This window comes from Mus musculus, chromosome 8, assembly GCF_000001635.26.
Source record: "Mus musculus strain C57BL/6J chromosome 8, GRCm38.p6 C57BL/6J".
In the NCBI taxonomy this organism is placed as follows: domain Eukaryota; kingdom Metazoa; phylum Chordata; class Mammalia; order Rodentia; family Muridae; genus Mus; species Mus musculus.
In genome coordinates, this window is record NC_000074.6 from 9,430,886 (window position 1) to 9,443,960 (window position 13,075).

The 13,075-nt window shown below is 41.9% G+C and overlaps 1 protein-coding gene across 3 annotated transcripts in view; it reads right to left on the reverse strand.

Annotated features, from left to right (window-relative positions):
* The window catches only part of Fam155a (family with sequence similarity 155, member A), a 567,324-nt gene that overhangs the window by 224,880 nt on the left and 329,369 nt on the right, over positions 1–13,075 (reverse strand). The window lies entirely within an intron of this gene.

The window sequence follows — 13,075 nt, forward strand, 5'->3', positions numbered from 1 at the left end:
TATACACACACACACACACACATATATATATATATATATATATATATACACCAAATTGCATGAAGGTAAGGTATTTTGTATTTAAAGAAGCCAGGAAGTAACTAATGGTCTTTCAGAATCACATGCATACCTTCTACTCCTTTTGGTCTCTGTGAAGGAGGATGGGGTGGGCCATGTGCTAACCTCGAAAGTGATGTGAAATTCAAAGAAATTTAGACTCAAGTAATTCGGTTTCACAAAAGAACAACAACTGAAAAACATCTCATTATCAGAGGGGTTACTTTTTTCATCACCTGAATACGGAAAGATAAACAGTCTTAAGTCAAGTGGGATGACAGAGCGCTCACATTTGTAGCCCTGGTAAGCTTATTATATATTTGAGGACCAGAGGTCAGTCAAGGCTGACTGAATGGACCAGGGCTATACAGCTAATGAGTAGTGGGTGAGCTGAGATCTGAACCAAGGCATGCTGTCGCAGTACAAACACTGCAGATGCCCGCCTCCCTGTCGCTTCAGCTTATCATTAACTGAATCATTCTTTCATCCAAATCTCATTATTTTGTCATTATATAAATCTTCCTAGCATATCAGCCTCACAGTATTTTTGACTTCACTAAAAATCATATAAATTACCACATTTGCAGGATGAATTGGGCCCAAAGTACATTTATACTATAAGACAGTAACATTTTTATTCTGGACCAAAGGGAAATTTTAAAGAATACAAATAATGATAACATGAGATCATGTGATTACTAAAATTCTGATGAATTTTTTTTTTCACTGAAAGTGGTATCCCTGTAGAATGCCTACATTTAAACAAAATACACTTATAAAAGCTTTTTTTAACTCCTTTGGTTAGTAATATTGCGTTAGAAGTGCAGCTTGAGACAGACCACACCAAGCCAAACAGTTCCATGTGAGGTTTATTGTAGGAAGAAAGGGCAGAGGTGGCAGCGGAGAAGGAGGAGAGGATGAGAGAGCCAGGGGTCGGAGGGGTCTTCCTTTTATTTGGATAGTGATATAGCTGTTCACAGGTGAAGGTGGGAGGTGAGCCAAGTGGATTCTGGGAATATGGTGGTGGTTGCCTTGGCAACAGATGTGCTGGTCACTGTCACCTAGGTGTGATGTCACTGGGTTCAGAGCCAATCCTGGTATCAACAAATATCACTATAGTCTGTTTATAAAAAAAAAATTCAGAAGAAAAAATGAAACTAGAAAGCTTGCATCATCTGATGCTGGAACTACAGTGTATGTTACAGTGAAGGTGAAGGAAGACTTAGTCTTCCCAGACATTTAAAGGGAAACTAAGTCCTCCCAGTCAGCCACAGGCGTTCTAGGGATACACCTGTGTTTTGAGGCTGAATATTTTGTGAATTGATAAGGTTAACCTAATCTGAAAGTCCCTGAAAACTGTGATACATTGAAATGCTGAGTCACTTGTGGTCACCAGTAAACACCTCAGTAGACATAACCAACAATACCTCACTCTTAGAGTTCTTCCGAACTCTAGCATAAGAAGTAAGGAAATCCAGCCTTGTGTCCCCTCACATTTCAGCATGTTATTATTATGTAAACACTATTATCTTAAGCCAACAAAGCATAGAAACAGATCCTCAGAGCTGAGTCTGGAGCTGGTCTTGTGATCCTGCGTGGCATGAGCTCTGAAGCATCTATTGCATAAAAGGCTGTGTCCCGGGAGGACAGGAGATGACTCTGACATGCTGCCTTCAGCCCAGGCTCGGGGGAGTGAGATTCCAAGGAAGACATGATGAGAGGGCTGGAAGAATAGATGGGCTCCATCTAATTAAGAGCTGGCAATGCTCCCAGAGGGTGTGGTATTTGAAGGGCCACCAGGAGCCGAGATGTTTGGCTTCCTTTTCCCGTGTCATCTGACACATTCTTACCTAAGGACACCATAGAATGTCAGGGGCCTGAGTACAGGCAGAGATGCTGACATCATCAAAAATGTCCCACTGCTGGCAATTCTGCTCTCTGCACCAAACCGGTTAACACAGTGTAATGAATTGTCCTGATGTCAACGTTCCTAAGCCATGGTGAAAGATACGCGAGCGAACACTAATCTACAATAAATGCATTCTGATTAAAAAAAAAAAACCACCCAGTTTACAAAACATATAAAACACTACAGCATGGAGAGCCCTCTCTAATCCTTTGAAGGCTTTGTGAGGAATAAACTGACCGCCCTTGACAAAGAGGAAATTCTGTCTCCAGGCGGCGGCCTTTGGACTTGTTTTTCCCAGTCTCTAGCTTGCTGACCTCCAGCTTCGGAGTGTTGGACCTGATGTCTCCACAGTTGCATGAGGCAATTTGCCTGCTGATCATGCCCCTTTGGAGAACTCTGACCAACACAGTTAATGAGAGTGTCACACTTCAGTAAGAAAATTTCCATAATATACTTCTATGTGTACAGTGGAGAATAAAATAAATAAAAAAAAAAAAGAAGAAGAAGAAGAAGAAGAAGAAGAAGAAGAAGAAGAAGAAGCAACAACCCAGGTAGAGTATGGGGATGATTCAAAGAACATAAACGTCAGGAGGAGGAGAGAGAACCTGCACTGGATGCAGGTGTGAGTCACAGGACCTGAGAAAAGCCCCTGGCTTTTAAGCTGTTCAGTTAATAAAAATGGCACATTCAACATTGCCCAGTGTAATCATGGGAAGTGACCTTGAGCGTCTCTCGGGTGAGCATGGGAAATGGTTGGAGGTCACATGTTCCAGAAAAATCGGGGAGCTTTGACAGTCAAAGGATATGTGTAGAATAATCCCAAGGAAACCACTCTGCAAAGTTCCCTATAAAAAATAATGTCAAAAATGAACTAATTGGCCAGGCGTATTGGTTCAGATCTGTAATTCCAACTGAGACAGGAGGGTGGCAGGTCTGAGGACAGCTTGAGCTGCAGACCAAGTTTAAATACAGCCTGTACAACTGAGCAAGTCCCTAGTATGTACAAAGTCTAGGGTTCGATTTGTAGCACCATAAAAAAGTTTATGCATCTATATGGCAATCTCCTTTCCTCTAAATGTGACTCCATGTTCCTGCCTCAGATCAGGGTCCTCAGCCCTGGGGGACTTCCCTGGTTGCAGACTGGAGTGTGTACTAAGCATACTCCTGGAACCCGGCAGGCCTGGGAACACTCAGGCTTTCTGCCTCTGGGTCTTTGATGGGATTATGCAGTTCATAGCCACCTCCTCAAAGGCTGACTTTTTACCTGACCAAGCAGCATGCCAAGATAGGGCCAGGATTCAATATGGATCTTTACAGAAAGGAATAGGAGTTTCCACTTTACTCGGTGACCTTTAACACTGCAGCATTAAAGTTGCTTTGAGAACTGTAAGTCCAGCAATCGAGTGAGTACAAATAAGTTATATGAATGTCAAAACTGAAAATGTTTAGAAGGTAAAAAAAAAAATCTATCTTAAGAATATATATATGTATATATATATAATTTTATATGAATAATGAAATAATACAATTTTTGGAAAAGCTCTTAGAAGTAGGTACTATTATCGCTTTACTTACAATGTCATGCACGTTGAATTTTGCTTTACTCAGAGCCCAGGAGTAAATCCTCAGAAAAGTCATCATCAGCAAGAAAGACATTCAATCTACATGTCACCCTTTTCTACCAAGCTGCCACCACATGGGGGAGAAAGCCAAACGGGCACGAGAAACCCATCGTTCCTTATATCTTTCTGACAGACAGGAGATACCAAAACAAAGAAATACCCATCTACTTTTACTTTATTTCATACAGATCCTAGAAAAAAAAAAAGGCTTATTTTCTTGAATATTTTATATTCCATGAAGAATTGATCTGATTTTATGACTGTGGTTCTTTTGCTGTATAAACTTTCTTTTAAAAATTACTTTAGGGAATAGTCATACTTTCAATGAGAATACATCATATACAGAAACTTAAATCATTCCTTCATAGTTTGAAACTCTCCAGAGAATAGCAGGAAGGCAAACGCCAGGAGCTGCAGAGATGTCCACTAACCACCCCTTTTAATCCAGGTTCATAGAAAAGCAGGCAGAACTCAATAGTAATTTCACTAACGATAGAAGCGAGTTCTCTCATGTCTTTCTGGTCAGATCACTCATCCAGGCAAGGCAGGCACAAAAGCTCAGGTCAGGGCCATAGGAGTCTCTGACCAGAACTGTTCACACCAGGGAACGACAGGAATAAGAACTCAAGGTGAGAACCCAGGCCAGGTTTAACCAAAGACACACCCAGTGGCCTCTTCCTCCAGGGAGGTCCTACAGCTGAAGGTTCCCAGAACCACCCTAAAACGCACCATTCCCTGGAGACCACACTTTGAACCTCAGGAAACACATTTTCCCTCATCTTTGTTCATCTAGTACCATCCTGTGTAAATTTCCTTAGTGAATAGTTAGCTTTCAATTACTGTTTTAAAAAAAAAATACCTGCTACAAAGCACATATAAAGGCTTGTTTTAACTCAGGCTTAGAGGACTTTAGATGATGGGACCCATTGTGTGAGGTCCTATGATGAGGCTGCATCGCGACAGAAGAAGTTAGGAGAACCTGGCAAACAGTAGACTTAACAAAATAAAGAAAGAAAGGGCTGAGATCCCAGTCTTCGAAAGAACCCTCACAGGGGCTGTCAGAATCCTCGTCACTTCCCAACAAAACAACCTTAAAAACAGAAGTTTATCACCTTTCTTTGGAGGACATTTAAGATCCAAAGTATGGTCAGCGGCTATGTATGTAAATGCCTCCATCCTTTGGCAGCTCTCCCCAGCATCCTGCAGGACGAACCCTACTGCGGTTACCAGGAAAAGACGGAGAGGTGGACCAGTGGGGCGGATCACATCCTGATACTTTGTTACTTGTTCAGTCTTAAGTAATAGGAGTTCAGAAAACAGCTCCTCTCTGGGCAGGCAAAAGCGGGGCAGTATTTATTGCCTGTGTCAGAACTCCATAGACCTTCGAGTAGAGAATGTCCGCAGAGAATAGAGCATTTCAGGCAGTAATAATCTATCTGTAGTGAGATATTTTCTCAGTGAGATCACTATTGCTGAGTATTTGTCTGTAGGGTATTTCTGGTGATCAAAGTACTTGACCAGAGGAATATGATGGGACATCAAATTCTGCTTATGTTTTCCCCTGGTAGGACTTCCAAGCCTGATCAGAGTTAGCTAGCTCACCCAGTGCTGGAAATTTCTGCACATTTCCTAAGCATGCAGCCATAGCCTCGGTGCTCTGAGGTGCATTTCATGCCCAATGGTGACAAAAACATGTGGTCTTACCTGTGTCCAGGTTCATTTGGCAGAGGAAGCACAGCATATTATTCCTGTCTCTCAGTGTTGGCCAATTAGTAAAACCTAATGACTCCTACCTGCCACTTCTGCCAGCACCTCTGCCAGCACAGTACTCAGGTCTTAATCACTTTTCTCTAATTTCCCAGCAACTCTAAAGCAGAAGACATCTGCAATGACAAGCCCCCCTCATGTTTGTGGAAGGTGCTTAGCAGTTCTCTGCAAGCAAAAAGCAAGGCTATGGGGAGATGGCTTGTCTTTTCAAACAAGAACTATACCTCATTTCTTGGCAGCAGCACAGTCCCACTTCTTACGGACTCAGGTATTCAGCTGAGACATTGTAAAGACATTAGGGACTGACAGGTAGAGCGTTAAGACTGGCCAAGTCACTTCTACCTCGGGAACACTCATTGAATCATAAATCAATGCTCATAAATCAGCAGTCCCCTGCACCTTTAAGATCTCCTATAAAGAAATTTAAAGGCAGATCTACTGGGTTGAAGAGATGGCTCAGTATTTAAGGACATTTGTTTCTTTTGCACAGGATCTGTGTTTGGCTCCTGGTACCTGCATTGTAAGGTGTGAATGCGACTTTACAATCATTGGCACTCCAATCCCAGTTCCTTCCTTTGACCTCCATGAACAGCAGGCATGCATAAGTGTAGGTGAAAAAAATCTAAATGAAAAAAGCTGGACCTACTTAAAATCTGACATTTTTTTTTTGTCAGATTTTAAGACTTGGCATACTTGTTCACATGGTTTCAAATACACATGCATGCACATACACCTGCAAATGCACACACATTTCTTGCATGCACTCACATACACTCTCTCAGACACACACTCTCTCACACACTCACACACATGCATGTGCATGTACACAACTCTCTCATATACTTGCACACTCATGCACACATGCACATGAACTCTCACACATGTTCATGCAAACACACCTACTCACTCACTCACACATACTCATACACTCACTCACACATGCATAGATACTCTCAGACATGATTGCACAAACACACCTACTCACTCACTCACACATGCACATATGCACATGCACTCTCACACATATTCATGCACACGCACTTCACTTTCTCTCTCTGTCTCACACACACACATACACTTCTACATAATCTCACCTATGAGGATGGGAGATGGAGGTGTATTTGGGAATGGCCTGCTTGACTTCTGTTACTTTGCTTTAACAGAATTATATTGTTGAATAACCATGATAAAGCTGCGGACCAGCAAAGGCTCTGCTGTAAGACCCCATAATCCTTAACCCATGATCATTTTCCATGGATTTGTAAGCTATTCTGCCTTATGTGCCCCTATGTTCTGTATACCCTAGTCTAAAAAACCCAGCAAGTTCCATATTTAGACTCCAGTGTGTCCCTATAATGTAGTTCAAGTGCTGGGCACAAAGCTATGCGCTCCCAACAACTATGTACTTCCCATCATTGGAAGTAGAGAAGATTTGAGGAGGGTTGAAGGTCATTGGAAGAATCATTAGCAGCATTGGAGAGCATGCCAAACAAGATCCCAAGAATCTATAGAGACACAAATTATTCTTACTACTATTATTTGTTGTTGTGTTGTTGATGTTGTTGTTACATCATGCCCAACTTATCCCATTATTTTCCTCTCAATATCAAGGATGGGCCTGGGACTCACAGCATGTAAAAGCACCTGCCTCTAAGGTATGTTCTGATCCAGCTGTAGGAAGTCTTGCTGTCCTAAGTATAACCTGGCCAGAGCTTTCCATGCCTGGTAGGATGCCCAGAGGGGAAGCACCACGAGAGTTATCGTTCTGAGTCTTCACTTCCTCTTTCTCGTCTGAGTTTATTGAGAAGCAGAACTTAATAACCGTGGCTCATATGGGGGTCTATCTCTCCAGTTTATTATGCAGGAACACAGGCCACCAAGTGGTCAAAAAATAACACAATGTTCTTGTGAGGCTGATGACAAATAATCAGTAGAATAGGCATAGCCCTGACTGTTCTGAAGATGACCCTTTCAGTTCATTAGAAAGGTTCTAGCAGCAAAGGAGTCCAGCCAGGATTTTGAAAAAGAATTACTCTGATTTTTCAAAATAGAGCTATGCCCATTCTTATTCTCAACTTGGATGAATAACCCCATTCCCCAACACACAGGCCAATGGAGAACTCTTTAGGAGTTTACAAGCCAGGAGATGGTGGAGATGGAGATGGAGATGGAGATGGAGATGGAGATGGAGATGGAGATGGAGATGGAGATGATGGAGATGGAGATGGAGATGGAGATACCTGCTCCTACAAAGGAAAGGAATACTATATGTTTGTGACTATAATTCCCAGCACTGGGAAATGAGACAGGAGGGCCAGGAGTTTAAGGCCAGCCTCAACTACACAGTGATTTTGAGGATAGCCTGGGCTACCTGATACCCCCCCCCCACCTCCATGTCAAAAATGAAAAGGACAAAATAAGAAATTATCCTGAGTTGACTCTTGGGCTAGAAAATGGGACCCCGATAAAGGAGGATAGCTTTATTTCCTGCCTTAAGATCACAAATGACTTCATCAGTCACAAAAGGAATGACATACACTGAAAGATCCTTACAGGGGATTGGTTCTGCCTGTTTGAGTCAAAAGGAGAAAGCAGACAAGGCACAGGAGCCATGACTGTTACACAGCACTCTGATGGAGGGGACAGAGGCTGAGGTCAGCAACCACAAAGAGGAAAAGTAAGAATTATGCCCAGGAAGATGAGGGTTCGTGAACAGAAGACAATGCTGACTATTCTACTACAGGTTGGAGGTACCACAGACACCCAGAGTGAGAGGAAGACCAAGTCTCTCAGACAGGGATGGAGCTATGGGGACTTTCCTGCTGTTGGCCAGGCAGCCCTCTCTGCCCCTGCCTGCATCACAAGTGCAGTGGTCAAAGCAGAAAGGAGAGCCAGAGAGGCGTGGAAACAACTCCATCTGAAGCTCTTTCTCAAACCCATGTCCCTCCCGAGTGCAACCCTACTCAGTGGCCCCACATCTGCACCTGTCCCCGCTCCCTGTGTAAAGTCTCTCCTTTTAGAGCATGCCATAGTGTTCTGGCAACCACGAAATGAGATGGGAGTAGCGGACATTTAATTCCCACAAAGATTACTGAGGAAAGGAGAAAGAGAAAAAAATGTAAAACTTTTTAAACTACAAGTCAAATTAATAGAATCATAAGGGTGCTGATTTTAAATGACATTTTCATTCTTCTAATCTTCTAATTATTGTTATTGTTTATTATTATTATTATTATTATTATTATTATTGCCATGTTAGGAAACACTAGCAAGGACATTACTGGGCTTCCAATATATTTGTCCCTTATTTTTGTTGGCCTCTCAACTTTTTCCTGACATGAAAATTGATGGCACAGAAACTTGTCTCTAAAGCTTACCTGTCTGCCCTGGCCACCCCAGCTTTGCAAAGGCCTTCCCAGGTACCACCTCCTCATGATTCTCTGTGTGTGAGACTCGGTTCCAGGGCTCCCCTCTTTGAAGGTGTCCTCTCTGTGCCTCCTGGATGCCTGGCCTGCATTCTGTCCAGGACTGCAGTTTCCCTTGTTTCAGCACTGACTCAGGACCACACAGAAGTTACCTAGTGGTATACCCTCCTCCCTCCCTACTTTAGTCCATTGCTGCCTGTGAAGCCGGTATTTTCAGAATAATGAATATACTACACTGAAACAGAACAGAGCTGACTCTGTTGATGGATGGCCATCACAAAGAGGCAACAATAGATATCCCCCTGGCTCTTTTGATTAAAAACCGGACCAATCAAAATTCAGAAAGAAAAGACACGCGATTTCATTTTCTTTGAGGGTAAAACATCTGTGACCAAAAAGAGACAGCTGTTGTAATGACTTCACAGTGATATTAATATGTAGAATAATTATGAAAAACACAGCAATCTGTTCCTGAGAACAAGCACAGTCAAATGAGAATTTATCACTGGGGTTTTATGTAATAGTGGACCATCTACCACCGTGTAACCTTGAGTCTAGTTGATGGTACTCTCAAAGTTATGGCTGTTACTTTATAGCTTTAGACTTCTGTAATCTTCTTCATATGCCCCCCCCCAAAGACATTGCTATTTAAGTTTTATGGACAAAGAAAATTCATTGTGTTTAAGAGCTTTTCCCAAGCTGGGGCTAGATAGAAAATGGCAATGAAGATACAGACAAGGTATCTTCAAAGAATCTAAACCAGAAATATAATGCCAAAAAGAAATCATGCCTAGTAAAACGAACTTTGAGTCTCCCTACTTCACATAGGCTTTGAAAAGCAGATAGGAAGGCTCCTGGGGACATATCACCACAGCGGGATGCTACATCCCAGTATAGGGAGGTGCATGATGGAGAGAGCATCTGTTTACATTTCTCAGAGGAGCAGGCCTAAATTATTTAGCTTTCACAAACATCACATATCTGACATGGATTGTTGCAGAAGGATACACAAACAGGAATACAGAAAGGTAAATGTTCTGGGGGCTGGGTAAAAAAGAATTACAGATAAACCAGGACTCTAGAACTGTGGTTCTCAATTCCTTTGAGAGTCCAATGATCCTTTCATAGGAGTCACCTAAGACCACTTGCATATCAGATATTGGCATTACAATTCATAACGGTAGCGAAATTAAACTTACAAAGTAGCAACAACAAATGGCTGTGCTGCTCGGGGGTCACCACAACCTGAGGAACTGTATTAAAGGGTGTCAGCTTTAGGAAGGTTGAGAACCGCTGATCAAGAGGAAGTTAGGGCCTATGCAGGGATGTTTAGCTAATGTGATTTCCTGTTAGGTCTAATGATTTCATTTTACCACTATTCTAGAGCTTATTTTTCTTTGTCTTTGCAGTTCTGGAACTTGCTATGGTTCAAAACCCAATGTTTAGAAATATTGAGGAAAAAAAGAAGTAGAAGAAGAAAATGAGGTATGTAACTAAAATCACCCATACAGGATTCGCGAGTACCTTTGTCACAGCTAAACAGACAGAAGTTGTCAAGGCTCAAGCAAAATTGTCCTATTTTGACAGTTGGCCAAGGATGGGAACTTGTTATGCTAGTCAGGTTAGCAGGTAATTAGCCATTTCAATTCCCTCAAATACAAGTGGCTTGGAGGTAAAGAAGAGCCCGTTACCTTTTTTAATAAAAGGGAAAAAGAACAGAGAACCTACAGATGCACGTGACAGTTCTGAGATATGGAGGCCCGACCTCTCACTATGCTGCCAAATCTGTGTTATGCCTACTTTCTCTAAAGCTGTGCCTCTTGGGATGTTCCTCTACTCCTTAGAAAGAACACACTGCTGTTGCTTGGCTATGTTGTTCTGTTTGCCTGGCTTACTCAGTTTTTCTTCAGATATCAGTTCACAGATTTATAATCCCTTCACTCTCTGACCAGGTCAGTTTCACCACCACACCCTTCTATGTAGTTCATACAGCTGTATTTTCAATATTCACAGCATGATTCTGAGAATAATACCTTATTGTCCACAACAGACCAGAGTCATATGAGGACAGGAAACACAGGTTACTTTGAACTTGATGTGTGTTAGCACCCTGCCAAGAAATTCCCTTCAGCTTCCACCTGTGGAACTCTGAACAAGCTCATTGCCAATCGTCAGGCTAACTGCCCCTGTCCTAGAAATCGCAAACCTGTTCTTTACGCTCACAGTTACCTCATAAACAAAGTGAGCGTGATACTCTAATGAACACATCCAGAAGGCAGTAAGGCTTGTCAAACAGGAAGAAACCCTGGACAGCATTTTGAGATGGAGTTTTGTTGAGGACACCCCTTGATTTCTTTTCTGGAGTTGCCAATGGCTCATTAACTCAATCCCACCAACACTCAGAGCTTTGGGGATCTGATTCCAGTCTCTGCCAAACCCACTTATAAAAACAGATAATCTGCACACTTCCTGACCTTCCTGAGGCTCTCTCTTCAGCAGAAAGCAAAAACTCATGGAACAAAAGGTCAATTGTGGGGTTTCAAACTGTAAGATTTCCTATCCTTTATCCATGCTATCCTAAAGCAAAAATTAGTCAGCTGACCAGGACAATCCTCTTGCTTTGCCAAAGACAGGGTCATTTTCTAGTAAACTCTTCAGTAAGAGAAATACAGGGAAGTTAGGCTTTGATACATGTACTGCAGATTGGGAGAAAGCATGACGCAAGAACATCATAGTCTTGGCTTCAAGGACTCTCTCCTTTTCTTAGCTACTGGGACTGTTTTCTTGCCAACCTGCTGTTGACATCTGTGCTTGGTCCAAAGTGATCCGTCTTTCCTGCCACAATACTCCAAGGGGAGAGACTTAAATGCACTATAATCTTGAATTCTAATGGTCTACAATGTCTATGGGCTATCCACTGTGCTTATATAGAGACTGTATCAATTAAACTTATAATGAAAGACATTTTGATTCTGAAGCATCTGGTAGTAAAAATGATTATAAGTGTGTCGTCGTGTTAGCATGGCCCAGACACCGAAAAGGGCTACATGCCTGTGATACTGCAATGGCAGTTGGGAGGATATAAAAGTCAGTGGAATAAAGAGGTCAGTGTCAGCCCAGACCAGACTGCACCATGCATGGGAACACTTTATATTTGTGGGTATAGAGAAATGGGAGTGACTGAGTCTCACAGATCCTAAGACAGAAAACAGCTTCCAATTCCAGCCAAGAACCTGTCTCTTTTAAAGACACGAGAGGCTGCATTTGTTTGCTCATACCAAAGATATGAACAGTCACATTCTTCAAGATCCCGTTGTTCTGTGAAATGACATAAAGTTCCCTGAGCTGGAAGAGGTTGATGTTAAAATGATGGAGCATTCTTGCGATGAGCTGATTCTGTGAGACTCTAACAGTTGGGGTTCCTTTGCTGTGTGTAGATGTATTCATTCATTCACGGCACCACCACTACCAAAATAATGGTCAGAAAAGTGCCTTCTACTTCTTACTTCCATTTTGATTCCAAAAATGAGGTTTTGAACAAACAGTTTAATTTCTTCTGGAGATGTTTTAAGAAGTTAATGATATTCTTAAATTTATTCTTTGAGAATTATAATGCAAAGAATAGTGAATAAATACATTAACTCACCACCCAGCTCCCTTCAAATCTACTCCAACATCTTCCCCTCTCAACATCATGGACTTTAAAAAAATACCTCACTAAATCCCATTAGCAATTTCCATATATGTTGCCCATACACTGGAGCATGGCCAACCAAGCCAAACGTACACCCCCAAAGGAAAGCTTCATTCTACCACCTTGGCTAACCCCAAGAGTTCAGGAGTGTGGCCTTTCAAGCTCTTTATCTTCTTATGAAGATTTTTATGAGGCCACCAGAAATATACACTTAAAATTGTTTACTATACCATGTCCACTGCAAATTAAACTCATATCATCTATGTATGAAATTTTCAGAAAGCACCAATGTAAATGTTGACAATTTACACTGAGATTGTCAAGTCTTCACATGTTTTTAAATGCTGTAACCACTGTACATCATGTTATCTCAGTGTGGTACTGTAACAGTGTTATGTAAGTGGGGTGCTATATACAGTGTTGCCTAAGTGAGGTGCTGTATACAGTGTTACCAAAGTAGGGTGTTGTATACAATGTTACCAAAGTAGGGTATTATATACAATGCTGCCTAAGTGGGGTGCTGTTTAACCTCAGTGGCTCCATGTTACAAGAGGCTGTAATAAGGAGTCACATGTTTGATAGGGCACAAGCTTTTATTCTA